Below are 6946 nucleotides of genomic sequence, written 5' to 3' on the forward strand. Positions count from 1 at the left end.
TCCATTCTACCATTTTTTAAATCTGTGACACAAATAATTATAATATGTAGAAACCCATTTTTTATTTTGTACTTTCCATTGCAAATTAACAGCTTTTATTGCACCCTTAACATTAACTTTTGAAACAATTTTCTGCTTTAACTGTGGACAACACTCTGTCACTAACACTATGCATGTTGTGTGTGTATCTCAATCCTGAACTTATGGTTATGAACTTATGGTTATGAACTGAAGTTATGAACTGAAGTTATGAACTGAGCTTATGGTTTGCAGAGAAGCATGAAATAAAGTAGGTTTTGTTACCAGCTGCTACTAGGAGTCATAAGGTCCTCCGTAAATTCTATATAAACAACAAAAAAAGTCCATCTACCATGGAATTCCCTTTGTAGTATTAGATAGTTCCCAAAATTTATAAAACCTAAACTCAAAGATATCAATAACACCCGTCTTGCAAAATGAAAATGATATTACCAAATTATGAATGCTGTAGCATACAGTTTGGAAATGTTTATTTAGAACTGGAAAATCAAACTGTGACATAAACCTGACACTCAGTTGGTGAATCTACCATAAATAATGTATGTATAATTCTATGAATAATCATCTGGCTATCATTTTCTAAACTGATACGGACTAAAAATACTTGGTGTAAACACAACAAAGTCACCAGTACACATTTATATACAGTCATTTAAGGCAATCCTGAGTCTAATGATAAACAATGTTTTGCTATGTTTTGTTGGTATCGCCCCTTTCCCAGATATATAGTGGTAAAGGGCCATTTCAGACTCACAGTTGACTGAAGCGTTGTACTGGCCTGTTGTGGATTGATACATCTGTTAATTCCTATCCTGTACTATGTCCGCTACTTGTGACTAGAAAAGGGACAAAAATATATGAATCAGATTGCCCACCTAGGTTTTGCATCGCCAAAACCTATTGTCTACTTGAGGGTGAATTTTGGCCAAAATAGCTGGGACAATGTTATCATCTGGTCATCAGCTTACAATCCAGTTCCTGGATGCTGAAGAGTTGCTGATTGATGCCTTATGCTCAAAATATAGAAGGTGTTCCAGCTGTTCGGGGGAAAAATGTAGATCTCATTCCCATTTTGCAATAAAGGATGAAGAGGATAGAGGATGAAGCTGGTCTTTCCAATAACAGCCTATATGCAGAAGACAATGTGCCATGTATTGGCCTATGCATGCAGATTCTAGGCTGGATAGGGGTCGGTCAAATTAGGAGGAAGGGAATTAATGAAAGACATCAATTGGAGGTTTCTCCAGGGACCTAGAGGTGATAGGGAATGTTCTGACTGTACTGTCTCTGCAGCAATCCATCCTGTATTGCTCCTAAAGTGTCATGCCCTGAACACTCCCCTTTCCCTCCACGTGTAGAACACAGAAATCAGGAACTTGGGTGTCCCCGCAGTAGGGTCAGTCGAGATGGGTAAACCTGCAGCCCCTCTGACCTGAATTCCCACTGGAACCTGCATAAAAGCAAATGGAGCAAACACACAGGTAGTGTTTGCAATAAGTATAGCAAACGAGCCATCACGTTTATTTTGAGTAAATTACACCTGCCGAACCAAGAGAAAGTATGCAGTTTCCAGCGTTGTAAATCCCTTCCTATTGAGTTTAGTAGTGATAGGAAGTTCAAATTAGCTAGGAGTGATAGGTCAGCTGGGGCTTGCGTCCCTAGATATGTGATGGCTTTTTTTGCCCATTTAAAGGAGAAAAAAGGTGATATCTTGTCAATGAGCTTGCGAGGGAGGGAGAAAGATAGGGCCTCAGATTTTTAAAGAATAATTTTATCATTGGACAACTTTGCATATGCGGTAATCTCAGACAGTAGGTTAGGTAGGGATGTCCTGGGTGAAGTAAAATATAACAGCAGATCATCGGCATAAGCTGCCACCTAATGCTCCTCCTTCTGAACTCTCACCCCCAGAATATTAGCATTGTTCCATACTTGGCTAAGAAGGGGTTCTATTATTAAAATAAAAAAGAGTGGTGATAATGGACAACCCTGCCTGGTTTCATTACTGATGGAAAATGGCCTTGAAAGAAAACTGTTTATTTTAATTTGGGCTGAGGGTACGAAGTATAGAGCTAGTATCCATAGGATGAGAGGGGGAGGGAGTCCCATATGGGCCAACATCTGTGACAGGAAGTCCCACACTGGTATGTTGAAAGCCTTCTCGGCATCAGCTGACAAAAGCATCGCAGGAATTTGGCGCGAGCCTGTGAAATCAATCAGATTTAAAGTTCTAATGGTGTTATCGCGAGCCGACTGGCCAGTATGCTGCTAAAAAATTTAAGGCCACAGTTAAGAAGGGAAATTTGCCGGTAACTACCACATAGATTTGGCTCTTACCGAGGTTTAGAGGATGACAAATACAGGGACTGAGAGAATGTCCCTTAGCAGTTGTACCCCTTGTGTCAGGGCATTAAATGCTTCTAGAAAAAATTTAGATAGGCTACGTAGGAAACTCTTGTAATATTTAAGTGACGGGCCATCCAGGCCAGGTGCTTTTCTGGAGGCAGTTCTAGCAGCTGTAGTTAGTAATCCCAGAGAGTCAACTACGTCCTCAGGGAGAGAGGGCATTCCTGAAGAGTGCAAGTATGTACGTATCAATTCTTTCCTATCTGATGCTGATTCGAGACTTTGATCTCTGTTCAAATTATATAAATTTTCATAAAGGGACTGGAAGGTCTCAGCTATATCTAGGGTGGAACATGTTCGTTGCCCAGTCGCAGATATAACACTCGGAATAAATGCCCTATTTCTAATGCCCTAAGTTCTGTTAACTAAGACGCAGCAGGAATAAAGAGGAAATGTATTAAGAGTGAATGTAATTTCCATCTTAGAGGAATGTCAAAAAACAAAGGGGAATTTCCCCTTACTTGTTCCTCATGAGAAAATGAAGGGGAAGGGGGAACCTACCGAGAGGGGCACCGTCATAATAAAAAACATGAAATAGGTTACAATTTTTCATCAAGTCTCATCTCCGACATCAGGAAAAAAAGCCCTGATGACTCAGTCTAGTGGAAGACACGGTAAGTTAATATTTAGAAAATTATTAAATCCGGGGGAGACCACAGGTAACACTGGTGCCTATTCCTCCTGCTTGCCTTTTAGGGACAGCTTCCATAATTATGGTCCTCTTCAAGTTCTCTAGAGTTAAATTGCCATGGAGATATCATTCCATTCTTCTTGTTCATAGATTTTTCTTAAATCTTTTTCCCATTGAATCATATAATTTAGTTTCGTGGTTGGAGAAGATAAGGTTGCGTATATCAGAGAGGTCATACCCTTCGCATCCGCTATTGAGCGGCAAGCACTCTCAAAGGAAGTTGAACGATATGGTGAGGCGGACAGTCTCAGTTTGGTATAAACAAAGGACCTAATCTGTGTGTATCTAAAGTATTTTGTGTGGGGGAAGTTCCCAATTGCTTACTAAATGTTTGAAGCTAAACATTACCCGCACATCAATAATGTCCTTGATTCTCTAAAAAGCTTTGGCAATTCACCAACTAAAGGGGGTGCGAACATTTCCTGGAGAAAATTCTGGATTGCCTCAAAGGGGGGTGAGAGGTAGGTGAGGAAACATTACCTTCAGATTAGTGCTATGTCTATCACAAAGTGATATTGAAAACGCTAAAGATTTTATTTATGGTCTAGTCTTTTTTGAAGTCCACAATAATGCTCAAACAGCAGTTGGTGTACATGACATTTCTTCTAGATCAATTCATTGTGGTTTGAGTGCTCATATGTTAGATAAGGCAAATTTGCAGTTAAGGTTGCGTATATCAGAGAGGTCATACCTTTCGCATCCGCTATTGAGCAGCAAGCACTCTCAAAGGACGTTGAACGATATGGTGAGGCGGACAGTCTCAGTTTGGTATAAACAAAGGACCTAATCTGTGTGTATCTAAAGTATTCTGTGTGGGGGAAGTTCCCAATTGCTTACTAAATGTTCGAAGCTAAACATTACCCGCACATCAATAATGCCCTTGACTCTCTAAAAAGCTTTGGCAATCCACCAACTAAAGGGGGTGCGAACATTTCCTGGAGAAAATTCTGGATTGCCTCAAAGGGGGGTGAGAGGTAGGTGAGGAGACATTACCTTCAGATTAGTGCTATGTCTATCACAAAGTGATATTAAAAACACTAAAGATTTTATTTATGGTCTAGTCTTTTTTGAAGTCCACATTAATGCTCAAACAGCAGTTGGTGTACATGACATTTCTTCTAGATCAATTCATTGTGGTTTGAGTGCTCATATGTTAGATAAGGCAAATTTGCAGTCAGCCCCTTTTTTTGCCATATAAGTTGTCATAGAAATCGTGAAAGGCCGACTGGACTTTTTCTGGGTTCTGAGACAGTTGTCCATTTTTAAGTTTTAACTTTGGGAGACGAAAGTTTTTGGGAGAGATTTAATTTATTAACCAACGGTTTGCCCGGTTTGTCAATCCACCTTTAAAATGTGTGTTTCACCCACTGCATAGACTTTTCAGCTTTAAAGGTCCTTGCTGTCTTGTTCAAGTTGTTCCCTAAACATAGTAGAGGGATTTTCCTTATGCTTTTTTTGGATCTCATCCCCTTTCCCTTTTGGAAAGTGCCCACTGTCAACTCCAGTGGGGACATATGCAATTATATGTTTTTTTTTTCCTGCATAGCTAAAATTCTACATAAGGTTTAAAGAACAGGTACTTGAAGCAAAAATGCATCATATGGTCATTTAATACTAGAAAAGAATGTTGTGCACAGTTTTTTTCATTTCTGTTTACATTGGACCATTCCCAATCAGGGTTCCTTTGAAGGTTGCTAGGGGGCCCTTGAACTTTGAGTAATTGACCTTCCATTTGGCCTGCATAGCTCTGGAGCCAATCATTTAGTAGAAGCAGTTGCATTGCTCTAATGATCTTTTAATTTGTCAATAAAGGTAATCTTCTAGTCTTCTGGTTTTAGTACGGGTTCCTCAGGCATAAAACGCTTGAGAAAGAATGTATTAGACTCTCACGTCTATAGGAATTTGCTATTTGAAACTTCTTAGCCTTGAAATTTGGCATATTACAAAAAAAGGCCAATTCGATTATCCACAGGGCATCTCTAATGGGGAAGTTTGTTCCCCTTTGAGTGACACCTGGCTCCTCACGCATGTGTCGTCTGGAGCCGGTAAATTTAGTGATCCATCGGTCCGAAAAGGTCAACAAATTCTATATACCATTGCTGAGATTTTAGCTGTCACTATGTCGGTCATGTGTCACACTTGGAAACTTTCCTGAAACAGTGTGGGCACAGAGAGTTTGTTACACGTGATAGCATCTTCAGAGAAATTCCCTGAGGCACAGGGAAACCGGCTCATATTTTTCAGTGGGGCTGTTAACATTACATTACAGTTTGCTGGCATTATATTGATACCTTTGCATTGTAACAAGAAAATAGTGGGACTTTATTTTTTCTCAAGGACAGAAAAGATTTTGATCAGTCGATCCAATTTAACATGTCTATGGACATGGAGAAAGTTTCTTTCTGTGACACTGTTATGCAGAAGCAATTTGGATGTTTACAAATGATTTATACTGTACACCTACAGACAGATCCCAGGTGCTTTTATAGAAAAGTCTCCATAATCTTTTCTTTTAAATCTGTAGTTTAGAGTCAGCTAGAAGGTGTCATGTGCTGTGGGAGAGAAAAAAAATACTTAGACTGGAGCACATGCTAAGCCGAGTCAGTTAAATCAGACCTGTCATACCTAAGACTAACTTTTTCAGCACAGTGGCTCAGTGGTTACACATCAGGGCCTTTCCAGGACACTATCTGCATGGAGTTTGCAAGTACTGCCCGCATTTGCCTGGGTTTCCCTTGGGTACTCCAACTTCCTCGCACATTCCAAAAACATGCAGTTAGGTTAATTGGATTCCCTCTAAAATTGACCTTAGACTGTAGTAATAACATATGACTGAGCTATTTAAACAACATTATCCATGAATGGAACTTCACTATTTGAATGGAGGATACACACACTCATATAGAATACATACATACATACATACGCACGCACGCACATAAGCCCAGCTCTCAAAGTCTCTTTATAATAGGCAATTTACACATCATCATACCAGCATAACAGAGTATGGCTTATCTTGTTTTAAATGTCATTTTATTCTGTTAATTAGCATCATTTCATATAAGACCTAATAAAAAGACATACATTTTAACTGCAAAATTCTATGGCATCAGTTTCTTACATATTTATTTTCTATAAATATATAAAGGTGTGTTATTCCAGTATCAATGATAAAATACAACATAATCATTAAAAAAAAATAAATTATACGACAAACTGGCATTTTCTAAACATATACAATTACATGGCATATAGGAAAAAATACAATTTATTTATTCACATTATGATGGCTTCAGCATTGGACTTAAAGCAAAGAAAAAAGAAAGAAAAGCACAGTCTGCAAAGTAAAGGTTTACATTTACCTTTTCCACCACCCACACAATCACTTTGTGGTCTTGAAACCTGCTGGGAAAAAGCTCTTGCATCTGGGAGTGTTGAAAGTACGTGCTCCTAGCAGTGCGCTGTGGTTTTACTTGTCAGGCTGCACATCACTAAAGGAAACACTAGTGACATAATGGCCGGCACAGAGCCACAAAGCGCAGCAGAGGCATCTGCTCCAGTCTCCATGTGCGCTTAGCATTTCTAGTCGGTGGCAGGAAAGAAACAATTTATACCTTTTCTTGCAGGCAGTGCTTCTTTTTACTTTTTCAAAATAGCCACATTTACTTTCATGGCCCGTAGTTGAAGGGTGGGGGGCTAAAGTAGGAGCCGTAATAAATACTTTTTTTTGTATTTCCACTCTGCATTGGTTGTCTGCAGCTATGAAATCAGAAATCTGTCATTCCTCCAATAGACGGAGATTTTTTTGTC

Source organism: Pyxicephalus adspersus, chromosome 1 (genome assembly GCF_032062135.1).
Source record: "Pyxicephalus adspersus chromosome 1, UCB_Pads_2.0, whole genome shotgun sequence".
NCBI classification, from domain to species: domain Eukaryota; kingdom Metazoa; phylum Chordata; class Amphibia; order Anura; family Pyxicephalidae; genus Pyxicephalus; species Pyxicephalus adspersus.